The following is a 15,629-nucleotide window of genomic DNA, read 5'->3' as shown; positions in this document are numbered from 1 at the left end:
TTTTATAAAAAAAAAAAAAGAAAAAAAAAAGGAAAAGGGCAGCTTTCTTTCTTTTTATTTTTATTTTTTTTATATATATAGTTTAATATATATTAAGAATGACACATGTTGTCATTTTTATTGGTGTTGACATCACATTTAATAGTATTTGTCACATTTTATAACGAAATTTGACTCCGGGGACTAAATTGTTCTTTTTTTTTGTTTAATATCTCAAGAATTTTTTATTTTACTTTCATACGACATGAATTGATTTGTAATTTATGCCAATGATAGTGACTAATTATTTATTTATTCTAAGAAACATTTTTTATTTATTTATTCGCCCATTGTTTTTTTTTTCTTTTTAAAAAATTGTTTGGTTTTTGTTTAATTATTTAATTATTTTATTTTTTAAAAGAATAGGGGTATTATAGGAATATAAAAAAATAAATGGCCATTTTGATACATTTGTTAGTTTGATGGACTACTTTAATACTTTTTAAACATTGTAGAGCTCTATTACAAACGATTATTAGTTTGGAAGGCTTTTTTTTATATTTTTCCCATTATATTATAAATACAAGGTTGTTGAATAGAAATTTTTTAAGTTCATAAATAACTATTAGTTTATGTAATTGACTCTAACAATATAATCTTAATAAAAATTAAGTTTACTACTCATACAACTTGCAAAAAAGTTTATGGTTGTTTGAAAATAAAATAAACCAACCTTCAATATATAATTTAGTATTGTGAAGAGTTTGAACTTGGGTCATACTCAAAATAAAATAAAACAAACGAATTTGAGGAAACTTCATAAAACCTTTATGAACTTATACTTGTTTTGACACTACCCCTCAAAATTTAAAAATTCTCAATTAAAAGTATCGAACTTTTAATTTCTTTTCATTACCCCATTTTGTTATGATTTTTCGTTAAATTTTGTCAAAATTTCCAAAATATCCCTATTTTTTTAATAAAAAAAATTGCAAAGATCTTTTTTTTTTTAATAAAAAAAATAAACCCCTGAATCTTTAAAATATTTTATTTTATTTTTATGTAATAAAAAAAATATTAGTATTTTGAAAATTTTGACAAGATTTATTCTAACGGAATGAGGTAATTGAAAAAAAATTAAAAATTTGATATGAGTTTTTAAACTTTTGAAAAATATTTTCAAAACACGTAGAAGTTCATTGGGATTTGTGAAATTTTTTCAATTAATTTTAAATTTTTGATACATGACTTAACTCATTAATTCAGTTCAATTATAGTTGTTGCTTTAGCCTTTGTTAGCACGTGTAAACTCTGCTACCTAATTATTAAGTCTCAGATCAGTTAATAGACTCGAATCTTGACTAAAAATATTGAAAGTATGGTCCCTCACATCTTCTATGATCATTCATGGTTGTTGTATGGCTCGACTTTTTCTATTTTTCAACAAAGCAAAAGTGAATTTTAGAACAATCAATGATGAGATCATTTATTTATTTATTTATTTTTTTGGGAAAAATTGCATGAACCGTGCAACACGTGAGCCATGTATTTCACAAAAAAAAAAAAAAAAAAAAAACAAAGTGACATATTACTTTGTGGGTGGAGAGGATTATGATGGGACCGACATAATAATTGTTAAAATATCATCTATTTTTTATATTAGAGAAATGTATTACCAATGTTTTTTCTTTAATAATAAATAAATAAAAAGAGTTTAACCAATTATATATAAACAAAGATAATCGTTTCATGAGGGGCCTCCTATTTGCTCCCATTGATAAATGGATGTTTGCTTTGCTCCCATTTTATTTAATGAAATGATATATAGTACTAAATTAGTTTTGATTTTAATTAGTATATAAATTAATTAAGCTGTTATTTGTTTATTTCAAATTCCGGCACCAAGCAAACATCCATGAACATTATGGCAAATCTAATATATACTAAACTACCAATCCGTAAATCCTCGTCTTCAATTTCTCTTTTTATTCTACTTTTGTATTTAATTTCCATTATATTAGGAATTTCTTTATGGCATTAGACTAGCCACCTGTCACCATCACAAAAAATAAAAACATTTTATTTTTTATTTTTTATTTTTCAAACCCAAGCTTTAAAAATCTTCCATCTTCAATTTGAGGGAATGCTAGAATATAAGATATGGTTCTATAATAGGTAATTATTCTTTATAGGATAATTTTGATGGTAATTGATTATCATACTTATCTTTATCTTTACCTATCCAAATTCTTCAATAAATAGAAGTCTTTTGTATTGTAAACCTAATAAAGAAATAAGAGCAAGATATTCCATAGTGGTGGATATAGCTATGTATCTAAGACTGAACCATCCATTAATCCTTATTTCCAATTTCTCACTTTATTATTCTTTATCTTCAGTTTCCCTCTTTATTATTTTGTATTTAATTTCCATTCTATTTTGAGTTTCTTTACTATTTTCCCAGTAGACACAATAATTTTTTTTTAAAAAAAGCCCAATTATTTTTTTTTAAAAAAAAAAAAAAATTTGGGCTTATTTTATGTATTGGGCCTAAAATAAGCCAACTTTTTTTTTTTTTTTTTTTTTCATAAGATGGCCCATTTTTTTAAAAATTTATTAGCTTTTTTGTTTAAATTAAAGAGACTTTGTTATGATTGTTCCAAAAAAAAAAAAAAAAAAAAAAAAACCTTAAAAAGTCCAAAAATTTTAAAAAATCAATATTTTTGCTTATTTGGGCCTTAGAAATAAAAATTTAATTTTTTAAAATACCCTAAACCTAAAGTTAAGTGTAAAATATATATATAAAATGAAAACTCCGTTCCGGTATTCCTGTTAAAAATCGGGTACCAAAAACCGGTACCGGAACGGGGTACCCAGTTTTTGAATTTTTCAAACCGGAACCGGAACCGAGACCCCGGTTTCCCGGTAATTTTTGACACCCCCTAAAAAGAACCCAGATAAAAAAAAAAACCTAGTAGATTGCAAAAGTCAACCATAGAAACCAAAAAAAGAAGACGGTAGATTGCAATAAAAAAAAAAATAGAAACCAAAATCAACTATAGAAATAGAAACCCAGTAGATTGCTTGCTGGTTGTATAAATTTGGCCCCTGCCGCCCCATGTCTCAGCTTCCACCAGCTCCAGATTTCAATTCCATGGCTTCCCATCTGAAGGAGGAGGGGTTGGAGAAGATGGAGGTGCAACTCCTTCCAATAGCCATAGCCAAGCAGAGAAGCGGTGCAGGGACAAGATTAATGGACAACTTTCAACTCTTAAGGAAACTAATTCCAATAGATTGCAAAAATCAACCATAGAAACCAAAAAAGGTAGATTGCAAAAGAAAAGAAAAAAAAAAATAGAAACCAAAATCAAAATCAAAATCAAAACCCCTCAAGAAACCAAAATCATTGTAGCTTGCTTGCTGGTTGTTCCTCTTGATGTATGCTTGTTGGTCTGTGGTTGTTCCTCTTGCTTGCTGGTCTATGGGGGGATGAGAGTGAGGCAGAGAGTGAGATCGAGAAAGGGAGAGAGGTGCGGCTGGGGCGAAAGAAAAGAAGGAGATGAAAGTGAAGAAGTCAGGGACAGAAAGAAGACGGAGATGAGAGAGAGATGGAAAGAAAAAGAAAAATGTTTTTAGAATAAAAGAAAATATTATTTTAATAAAATAAATAAATATTTTAATGATATAGGAAACGATTAAAGGAAACTATTGGAGCATATTTTAACATAGGGAAGCAAAAAGTAGGTTAAATCTTAAATATAGAGAAAACAACGAAAAAGCTGCTAGGAATTCTCTAAGAGAACAATGAGTTAAGATCATCTTCTTATAGGGGGGTTGTTTACCTATGGATAAAAAATTTAAAAAAAAAAAAAAAAATCAATCACTATTCATCTCAAATTCTACTTCAACATTCTTATTTTTTACATTACATCAATCACATTTTATTATTATTCAAATAAAAAATTATTACAAAACAAACATTTATTTATGTTTTTTTTTTTTTTTTTTTGACTTTTTCATATCAAACATACTTATTTTTTCACATATCAATCAAATTTTGCTACAGTTCTAAGCCATTATTTTTATTTTTATTTTTTTTTATCTTTTTATTTTTATTTTTATTTTTTTCAAGCTATGTTTGGCATTGCTATTTCATAAACAAAAAAGTGTAATGTTAAACCAAATCATATAAAATTGATTGTTTGAGATTGCGTTTTTAAAAAATTGTAATTTGAAAATGCAAAATTTATGCATTTTCCAATTGTAGATAAATTTGTTCTTTTATGAAAACGTAAAATTTTTAAAGATAAATTGTGATTTTAAACGATAAACTACAATTTTGCAAATACACTTAACTGCATTTTCAAAAATTACGTTGTCAAATTACAGATTTTTAAATCTCTACTTTTAATTCATACTTTTTTAAATTGCAAACTCAAACGAATTGTAACATTATGTATAGAACAACACATTCAAATTCTTTCACTTTAAAATGCCAAATCATTGGTGAATTATAGGAAAAGGAGATGGAATCATTGACGATCTTGTGTGTTGTGAACATCCATTGCTGTTGTAGGGCTCGACTTGTTCTATTTTTCCACAAAGCAAAAGTCAATTTTGGGACCAAACTAGGACATGTTGCATGAGGCATGTAACACGTGAGTCTCTTTAAAAGTAACATATTATTGTCCCCAAGAAGTAGTTCAATTGGCTGGGACCACACTTAATGAAGTGGAGGTCACTAGTTCGAATCCCCCTCCCCTCTCTTTGTGCGGACATGTCAAAAAAAAAAAGAGTAACATATTATTTGTTGGGCCGTTTATTATGGTCCGATTGACATTCACAACAATTAGTTGTTTAAGGATTTGTTTTGATTTATGACTTTAAAAATTACAATTTAATAATATCGATTTAAAAATGTTTGCTTAAAAAATTTGATTTTTAAAAATGCCATTAAGTTTTTGATGAAATTGGAGTTTGACTTTTAAAATTGTGTATTTTCAAAAAAGAACCTCCATATCAATGATTTAAAAATGCATAAAATATGTAATTTTTTTTCTTCGTTTTCAAATCACAATTTTTTAAAAATATAATCCCAAATAATTCATTTTCTCCTATTTGTTTTAAAATCATTTTTTTTTTCTTCATAAAATTGCAATGTCAAACGCACCCTAATTGTTATTGTAATAGAGCTTATATAAAATTTGTCTATTTGAATAAATAGTCCGATTGTTCAAAATTTATTGAAATAGCTGAATTTTCATGAATTCTCTGCTAATAACCTAAATTGATAGTAATTTAAATAAGTAATTGCTGCAAATACCATTCATTGGGAAAATATCCTTCCTCTTACGACTCAATGGGCTGTAGGATCATAATCCAGTAGTAGAGCTATGGTATCAAGTCTTAGCCAACATAATCCAAAGTTGATAAAGGCCCGGCCCATGGAAGTCATTAGTGAAAGGAAGAAAGATATCGCCAAGACACAATCGCCCAAGAATTTACCACCCGGGGATGTATTTTTCGGGGCTGCCAATCCCTCAGTTTCTTGGGGACTATCTTATTACTATAAACAGATGCAGTGACCAAATCAACTTCTAATACTCAGTGATTGAGTCTCATTGAGTCTAGGACTCCCTTTTGCGATTATCCAGTATCATAAGGATTGTCTTAGGGTTTACACACGGCTACTACTCTCAGTCCAAACCATAATACAAGACTCGGATAAGATCGCCACATAACTGAGATAAGATTGAAGGAAGAGTTCTAATATGGGTGATCCTATCAACCTATTTATAGGCCGAACCCCAGGTATCAACGACATGCTGAATTATTTTATAGCTTACATACACTTTCTCAGAGATCTTATGTAACACCCCGGTCCCATATTGGGAAGATGAGAAGAAGCCTACATAGAGTAGATAGTCATGGGTGCTAAGTCCCACATTGCCTAGTTACTAGGTGAAATTGGACTTTATAATGAATTATAGGGAAGCTCCAAATTGACTAGTCCTTTTGGGGTGATAGCGCAGATATGGCTAGCGCTTTTTCCTGGGTTGTTACAAGTGGTATCAAAGCCACCTAGTAACGCTAGGTCATGTGGTATTGGAGCACTGCATGACGTGGACCTGATGAGGACGTCAGGAGTTTAAAATGAGGAGTTTGTAATACCCCGGTCCTATATTGGGAAGATAAGAAGAAGCCCACATAGAGTGAGTGGTTTATAGAGATAGTCATGGGTGTTACGTTCCATATTGCCTAGTTACTAAGTGAAACTGGGCTTTATAATGAATTCTAGGGAAACTCCAAATTGACTAGTCCTTTTGGGGTGATAGCGCAAATATGGCTAGCGCTTTTCCCTGGGTTGTTACAAGTGGTATCAGAGCCGCCTAGTAATGTCAGGTCATGTGGTACTGAAACACTGCATGACGTGGACCTGACGAGGACATCAGGAGTTTGAGAAGGGGAGTTTGTAACACCCCGGTCTCATATTGGGAAGATGAGAAGAAGCCTACATAGAGTAGATAGTCATGGGTGCTAAGTCCCACATTGCCTAGTTACTAGGTGAAACTGGGCTTTATAATGAATTATAGGGAAGCTCCAAATTGACTGGTCCTTTTGGGGTGAGAGCACAGATATGGCTAGCGCTTTTCCCCGGGTTGTTACAAGTGGTATCAGAGCCACCTAGTAACGCCAGGTCATGTGGTATTGGAGCACTGCATGACGTGGACCTGATGAGGACGTCAGGAGTTTAAAAGGGGGAGTTTGTAATACCCCGGTCCCATATTGGGAAGATGAAAAGAAGCCTACATAGAGTGGATGGTTTATAGAGATAGTCATGGGTGCTAAGTCCCACATTGCTTAGTTATCAGGTGAAACTGGGCTTTATAATGAATTATAGGGAAGCTCTAAATTGACTAGTCCTTTTGGGGTGATAGCGCAGATATGGCTAGCGCTTTTCCCTGGGTTGTTACATCTTACTTGGGCATCAGAGGGAGATTATGCTCAACACAAGGCGCTTTCTCTTCGTGTTTGCCTTGTCTATCTTTTTCAAGTTCGAGCCCGAAAAATGTGTTCACACCATACCAAAAATTGTTCTAACAGTTTGGCGCTATTTGTGGGAACGATGATCTCGTTTCTCATAAAAATAATATATCTAGTATGGTAGTCGAAACACACTCCGGCAACCAGAATCGGGCAAAGATCCAGTAGAACAACGACGCCCACTCCAATCTACAGAACCAAGCTCTAGAGAGGAGCAACCCAACCAGAGGATAGCGGAATAGATCCGTATAGTCGTGACGAGTTGTTCAATCGAATGATGGACCTCTCTAACTCGGAGGTCTACCTAGAGGATGAGCAGAGTCAGACCAACCCAGAAGGTGTGCGATGGGAGAGGCGTGGGGAAGAAAACAACCGTGGAGGTCATATCTGAAAATAAATTGTAAGTGCTTTAGGTTCGAATACCTAAACAGCACACTATTACGTTTATTATATAGAGTAATGTACAATTTGAATTTTATATGATCTATACAAGAGAATTGGAACGTAATGCTAGAGTCCTACTTCGAGTACAATATTATCTCTTAGAATATAAGATAAATAAAGAGATAAATATATATATAAGGAGATAATATAGAAGATAAATATTATCTCCTTCTTGATCTTGATTCCTCTTGTGGCTTATCTTTGAAGTGGTCTTCTCTAATATGGTCTTCATCTCTAACAATATCCGGTAAAACAATCGCCGAGAGGAGCGAGGATAACCAAACATGTAGGAGGACATCAACACAGTCATGAAAGAGCTAGAGCAAAAGCTGGAGCGGAAGTTTGCAGAGATGGGACACAAGAAGGAAGGAAAGTCAACGTTGATTGACAAATTGTTGATGGGCACGGGCTTGCCCTTCACCAAACGGGTAGAAAGCTTTAAGCTGCCCGAGAAGTTCAAAGCCCCCCCAGATGCTGAGTTATGTAGGAATGGGAGATCCCGTTGAACACTTGGAGAATTTCTGGACCCACCTGGGCCTCCACGATACTCCCGATGAAGTGGCATGCTGAGCGTTCCCTCTCACCCTTTCAGGGAACACTCAGGAGTGGTTCCGACAGCTGCCTGTAAACTTCATCGACAAATTTGAAGATCTGGGCAAGAAGTTCCTAATCTATTTCCTAGCTACTTGGGTAAGGAAGAAGCCGTCACGTCATCTTCTAATCTTGCAGCAACAGGATGATGAATCTCTCAAAGAAATCATTATTCGGTTCAACCTGGAAAAGATGGAAGTGGTGTTGTGAAATTTTAATGTACTCGTAAGTGCACGAATCATCTTTTAATTTTAATATTTTAATATTTTATTTTACATTTTCTTTTTAAAAAATAAACAATATTTTATTATTTATCTTGAGTGGGACACGTGTCAAGCTAGTGGCCATTGGATAGCATTGGATGGCTAGGATTTGAAGAAAACATGATGGACAATTTTGGCAGTATTGGCGGGGATCCAAATCCGTATTTAAGACTGAACCATCCATAAATTTCCAATTTCTTACTTTATTATTCTTTATTTCCATTTTCTCTCTTTATTATTTTGTATTTAATTTCCATTTTATTATGAGTTTCTTCACTATTTTCCAAGCAGACACTATAAAAAAAAAAAAAAAAAAAAAAAAAATTAAATTAAAAAAATTAATTTTTTTTTTTTAAAAAAAGCCCAATTAATGACATTTGGAATAGTGATGTTTTTGGAAAACGTCACTAAAATGCGGCATTTTACTGTTTAAACGTCACTATTCATAAAAAAGTGACGTTTGAATAGTGTTATTATTCACGCATGAAAGGCGACGCGTGAATAATAACATTCTGTTCACGCGCCTCTGTTCATGCGCCTCTATTCACGCGCGAAGGCGATGCATGAACAATATGTTACTATTTAAACGTCTCCAATTTTGAAAAAATTGGCGCTCAAAGTTTGTATTTATAACAATCAACCACGCGCAAATACTTCAAAATTTCTCCCTCCTTAACCCACACTCATAAAATTATTATTTAAAAAAAATAATAATAGCTGGGTTGTTGCCAGTTTGTTGCCAAACTAGTAGCCACCCCTGGGGGAGGGGGTGGCCTGTGAGCCACCCCCGACCCCCCACGAGAAGTGGTTGCCTCTATTTTTTTTTTTTAAAAAAAAAAAAATTAATTTGAATTTGTTTTTTTTTTTTTAGAAAAAGATAGTTAATTTGATTTTTTTTTGTTATATATATATATATATATATATATGTTTTTTTGGGAAAAAGTATTATTATTATTATTTTAAAAAAATCAATATATATACAAGGGAAGATCTTTTCCATTCCTGATCCGAATGGAAGAGAGAATAGAAGATCCCGTGGGAATGCTTCCAAAAAGAAGATTGGAAGCGGCCCATTTAGCTAGAGCATGTGCACAACCCATCGAAAAATTTTCAAAGCATTCCAGCTTTGAAAAGAAGAAAAAACTAAACTAATATTAGAAATACAATTAGCAAAAGTCCAAGAAGAGAATAAAGATGGGTTGTTTATAGCCAAAACAACTAGAAGGGCATCACCTTCCAACATAAGCTTATCACAACCGGAGGAGACTGCCAACCGAGCAGCCAACAAAGCTGCAGAAGCTTCCCCTTGCAGAACATCAGAGGAATTAAGCTTCTGAGTGGCAGCACCTATAATGTTTCCCATATCACCACTAATCACTGCCGCCACAACCGCAAAAGACCCTTTCATTGCAACATCAAAATTGCCTTTTACATAACCTACAACCAGAGGCACCCATAGAGTGGGAAGATCAAGCTCATGCCAGGCAGTAATATGGTGATTAGGACTGCTAGAAACCTGAATAATGGCTTGACTAGAAGAAGGTTGAAGGCCATCATGTATAAGCAAGTTCCTAGCCCTCCAAATAAAATCCATAACAAGAGTAGCAAAGAGCTGGAACTTTCTCACCTCAGGTTTGGGAATACCAAAAGACGCCATTGGAGAGAGGATTGCAGAAATCCAATTAGAGATAGGCTGAATTGCAAACCTAGAGGTGGAAATCTGCCAAGGAGAAGAGCTCCATAAAGCAATGGACAGGTTGCACTCCAAGAATAAATGAGATAATGTTTCCAAAGGTCCCTTACAGAAGGGACACACCCAAGCAACAGGGTCATCAGAGACCACAAAGCGACTAATCTTGGCTCTTGATGGCAAAATATCCCAAGCAACCTTCCATAAAAGGTGCTTAAACCTTGCTTGGAATTTAAGCCCACAAAGGAGCTACCATGCTTCAGAATGAAGAGGAGAAGGCCTTCCTTCCATGGAAAGAGAGAGATCATGCGTTGATTTCACTGAAAAAAGTCCTGAAGAAGAGGGAATCCAAGACCACTTGTCAAAAGAAGGCCTATAAGGGAGATGTATGCTGAGGATATGTTGAACTGATGCAGGATCAAAAAGGTCTTGCAATAGGAGAGAATTCCAAACTTGCTCCCCTAGAATAATAAGATCAGCCACAGTAAGAGAGGGGCAAACATCCAAATTAGCATGAGGAATAGACCTAAAATTAGGCATCAAAGGAAATCCAAGGAGAAGACCAAATATCCACATTCAAACCACTAGAGATGGAAATACAAGCTCCCTTCTCAACAACCTTCTTATTTTTCAGCAAACCCTTCCAAAGCCAAGAACAGCTATGATTGGTAGGAGCATTTAGAAAAGAAATACCATTCTTGAGATACTTACTCCTAAGAGAATCAACCCAAAGAAGGGATTGATTTGAAGTCATCTTCCAGCCAAGTCTTGCAAGTAAGGAGTTATTAAGAGATTCCATAGTCCTAATACCTAAACCACCCAAGGATTTCGGCTTGCAAATGCTTTCCCAAGAGAGAAGGGAGAGATTGTGCTTCTTTTCTTGAGGATAGCCCCACCAAAACTTCCTAAGGCCAGAATTGATAGCCGAACACCAAGCCTTCAGAAGGAGGAATAAAGACATAAGATAAGTTGGAATAGAATTAGCCACTGACTTAATCAAAGTGGTTCTGGCTGCTTGAGATAAAAGTCTAGCTTTCCAACCTGAGATTTTAGCAAAAATCCTGTCATTGAGCTCAACAAAAGAATCCTGCTTTTTTCTATGCATGAAGAGAGGGATACCAAGGTACTTAGCAATGGCTGGAATTCGTGCCAAGTTGAGAATCTCATTGATAGAAGCTTTGGAGCTGGCACGACAATTTTTGCTGAAAAGAACTGCAGATTTAGCCATATTGATATGCTGCCCAGACCAAGCAGAGTAAGTGTTAAGACAATTGAGAATCACCCTAGCTTCAGAAACATTAGCCCTAGAGAAGATAATAACATCATCTGCAAACAAAAGATGTGAAATAGGAGGGCACATTCTAGCCATTTTAATACCATGAAGAAGACTCAGATTTTCCTCACGAAAAATTTATCTGGAAAGAATCTCAAACCCCAATATAAAGAGGAATGGAGAGAGAGGATCTCCCTGGCGCAGACCACGGGTCGGACAAAACTTACCAAAAGGAGCACCATCAAGGAGAATAGAGAAGGAGGAGGTAGTGATACATTGACTGATTCACTGAACCAAAGTAGGATGAAAACCCAACAGGTTTAAAATTTTTATCAGAAACACCCACTCCATGGAGTCAAAAGCTTTAGCCATATCAAGCTTCAAGGCCATTAAGCCACCATTACCTTTCTTTTGCTTCATAGTATGGATTAACTCATGAGCAAGAATGGTATTGTCGTGAATGGATCTTCCTTTTAGAAAAGCCGACTGAGTAGGAGAAATTATCTTGTGCAAAATAGGCTTGAGTCTAGAGGATAAGATTTTAGCGATGATCTTATAGTTGAAATTTGTAAGATTAATAAGTCTAAATTGATGCACCAAGTGAGGGTTGTCCACCTTAGGGATAAGAGCAATGTTGGTGTGATTGAATTCTTTGAGAAGAAAACCACCACGAAAGAAAGATTGAACTGAGTAAACCACACTGCCTTTAACAATTGGCCAGTAGAATTTATAGAATAAACCAATCATCCCATCAGGACCCGGAGCCTTGTTAAGACCAAGATCAAAAATTGCTAAGAAAATCTCATACTCATCAGGAATTACATAGAGACTAACATTCTCCTCATCTGTGACCACCTTATCAACCAAGTCAGAGAGACTACTATCTAAATTAGGATTAGTAGTAGTAAATTGGTTACTGAAATGCTGCACCAAATAATTGCCTATATTCTCTCTACCAACAATAGTAATACCTTCTATAGTTTTGAGACTAGAAACAGAATTATACCTGTGACGGCACACCGTAGAGGCATGAAAAAACTTCGTGTTGAGGTCAGTACAGGTAAGCCACAACTCTCTAGACTTTTGCTTCCACAGGACTTCCTCCCTTAAAAGCTGTTCTTGCAAGGCTTCCTGAAGAACTTGCTCTCTGGCCGCATTACCAGCAGAGTGCGGAATAGATTGTATCACACTGATATCAGCCATCAATGATTTAATCTTGTGTTGAATATGGCCAAAATGGTGATGATTCCAATTTTTCAAGGCATTCTTTGTATTCTTCCATTTCCTACTCAAAGAGAAAGCCGGGGAACCTTCCACCTCACCCAACCAAGCTTCTGCCACGACCCCATGACTAGACTTATCCCTAGTCCAAAAAGCCTCAAACCGAAAAGGTTTAGGAAGATTACGATAAGTACCAGAAGTAGAGATCAAAAGAGGGCAATGACCTAATGGGTAGCCGGGAAGTGATTAATCAAAGAGTTTGGGAAGAGATGAACCCAACTCTGGTTTGCCAACCCCTATCAAGTCTTTCACAAATATTTGCCCTTCTCATCCTACAATTACTCCAAGTAAATCTATTGCCAACAAAACCAAGGTCCACCAGAGCATTTGAATGAACAAAGTCTACAAAATCTCCGTGAGAAGAAGAACCAAAAGCACGGCCTCTACTCTTCTCTGAAGAAGACAAAATGGAGTTAAAATCACCTAGCAACAACCAGGCACCACCAAAAGAATTACCCAACCTAGCCAAAAGAGGCCAAAATTCTGAACGTCTCTGACTGGTATGAGGAGCATACACACCAAAGAACAACCAAGGCCTATGCGGAGGATCCGAGTACACAATACAAGAAATACAATTCTTGTCAAGTCTGACCGGTCCAACGTCCACATCATGCTTCCAAGACAAAAAAAGCCCATCTTGAATACCAACTGGAGGAACTTCCAACCACTTTGAGAAACCCAAACCAAACAAGGAGGTGCGAAAACAAGAAGAGGGAATTTTGGTTTCAGAGAGAAAGATAAGATCAGGATGATGAGTTCTGATCAAAGCTCGGAGAGCACGAATTGTCGGGCCACGAGCTAAACCCTGACAATTCCAAGCTAAAACCTTCATTGAGCTAGTGGGGGCAGATTGAAGCCCGCCACCCCGGCTGCCAAAGAATTTTCTGGAGAGGAACTCTGAACATTCTGAGAAAAATCATCATCAATTTTGGAGGAGGAGAGAGTGGAACCTATATTAGGTTTTTTTGATGAGGAGGATTGGGGGTAAGGATGGTAACGTTTTCTAGAGGAGGTGGTAGAAGAATGACGGGGCATTTTTTGAGTAGAAGAGACAAAGGAGAGAGGAGTTCTTAGTCCAGGAAAGGAGACAGGATGCGAGGGAGTGTGGAGAGAACTAGAATTTTGAGTAACTAGATTGGTTGAGGTGGAACCAGGTTCTACAGGATCCAAGTAGGGATTAGAACTATAAGTTGAAAGGGAATGGGACCCAATAGCAATAGAAGTCTTAGTAGGGGAAGGCCACGTGTTTTTAGGTAAACAAAGGTTGAGAGAGTTGAGTTTCTCGGTATTGGTGAGAATTAAAGAGGAGTTATTGAGGTATGGTGGAAACTTGACAAGAGAAGGCTTTTTAATAAAGACAAAGTTGGGATTAATGGGGCTCAATGAGAAGTGACTAGCGTAATTTGGGGAAGGGAGAATACCTTGGGGAATGGGAAAAGAGCGGGAGGAGGTGGATTGGTCTCGGTGGGTTTGGTGAGGATGACCAAGAATAGAGAAATGGTTTGACTCAGTAGAAGGCTAATTTGGAACAGGGACGATAGCAAGCTCATTAGAACCTTCAATCACAGACATCTGCCTCCTAGGTTGAATGAGCTGAACAACCCTACTGGTATTTGGAGGACTTGCTTTCAACTTGTCACCATATCTGCCATGATCAGGAGGTTTAGGATCCACAGGGCAAGAAAAAGAGAGATGCCCTAATCTTCCACAAGTATAGCAGTAGTTAGAAAGCCTCTCATATTTGTACTGCACCCACAGAGGAGCTTTCGGAGGTCTATGATGTGTGAAACCAGGTACCAAGGGATTGAGTAGATTTAGAAGAACCCCTATCCTCAGGAAGCTTTTTCTCGAAGCCTTCAAGTTATCTTCATTATCCACAGCCAGCAGCTCTCCTAAACTTGCACCAATACCATTAGCATTCTCACCAGTTACCAAATCCAAAGGAAGATTATGGATTTGCACCCAGTACGCAGCTTTTGAGAAATCCAAATCTTCAATGGCATCTTCATGTGACCACTTCTTCAGGAACAGAAAAGAACCCTTAATGTTCCAAGGGGACTTTTCCAACACTCTAATGAGGTCCTCCAAATTTTCAAAAGTAAAAACAATCAAATTATCATCTCTGTCTTCAGAACAAGAGATTTTAGAAATTTCCAAGCTAGAGAAATATTGCTTTTTATAGTAACTTTGGAAAGAGGTTGAGAAGAAAATATCTTTCCCACGAGAGTAAGGGAAGGGGGGGCGATAGGATTGATGAGTGGGATGACCAAGGGAAGGGGGGTATCTGACCAACTCAGAGCTGAAGTCTGGTTGATAAGATTAGCAATTTCTGGATTCAGGTTCTCCACAGATCAAAGAGAGGAAGGAGAAAATTAAATAGGAGAGAAGGAAAGAAAAGGAAGAGAAAACAGGGGATAAGTGAACACAGTTTAGAGAGACTCTACAAGAGAGCGGAGCATTTTCCAATTATAAAGACATTTGAACAGTGCAAAGCGTTACCTTTCAAAAAGATGATGCACATTGTTCACACGTCGCCTTCCAAAAGGTGACATTTGGGTTTAAATGTCGCATTGTAGCGATATTTTCACTATTCGAATGTTTTACTGTGTAACAACTTATATTAGTTTTAAACCTTTGAAAATGTAGCCTCTAACATGGCATCTGACGTCTAGGTTACAGGTAATCAAAATTCTTGATTTTCAAAATCAAGGATCAAGAGCAAAAGCTTTCCTATATAAGTTTATTTCTAGAAATTTATGAACAATCTGATTAAAAACACAAATTCATGTTTTTATTGGTCTAGTTGCATATAGATCAAGGAAACAAATGTATGTGAACCATTCATATTGCTAACACTACAAAAAACCAATTTTTTGCTGACATAAGTTTTATGACGTGTCAAGTGGTCTGACACGTCAGAAAATCCTCCTGACGGGACATTTTTGACGTATTTCAAGCGTTAATATTATGGGTGTCAGAAACAGAAAATTTCTGACATGTTAGATTTAACATGTCTGAATTTTTTGACGGGTTAAAAGTGACACGTCAGAAATTTTTTTTGACG

General features: G+C 35.7%; 1 pseudogene; it reads right to left on the bottom strand.

Annotated features, from left to right (window-relative positions):
• Positions 1–9,289: 9,289 nt before the first annotated feature.
• The window catches only part of LOC132185076 (uncharacterized), an 11,389-nt pseudogene continuing 5,049 nt past the window's right edge, over positions 9,290–15,629 (bottom strand).

This window comes from Corylus avellana, chromosome 1, assembly GCF_965113065.1.
Source record: "Corylus avellana chromosome 1, dhCorAvel1.hap1.2, whole genome shotgun sequence".
Lineage (NCBI taxonomy): Eukaryota > Viridiplantae > Streptophyta > Magnoliopsida > Fagales > Betulaceae > Corylus > Corylus avellana.
This window is presented reverse-complemented; position numbering and strand designations above follow the sequence as displayed.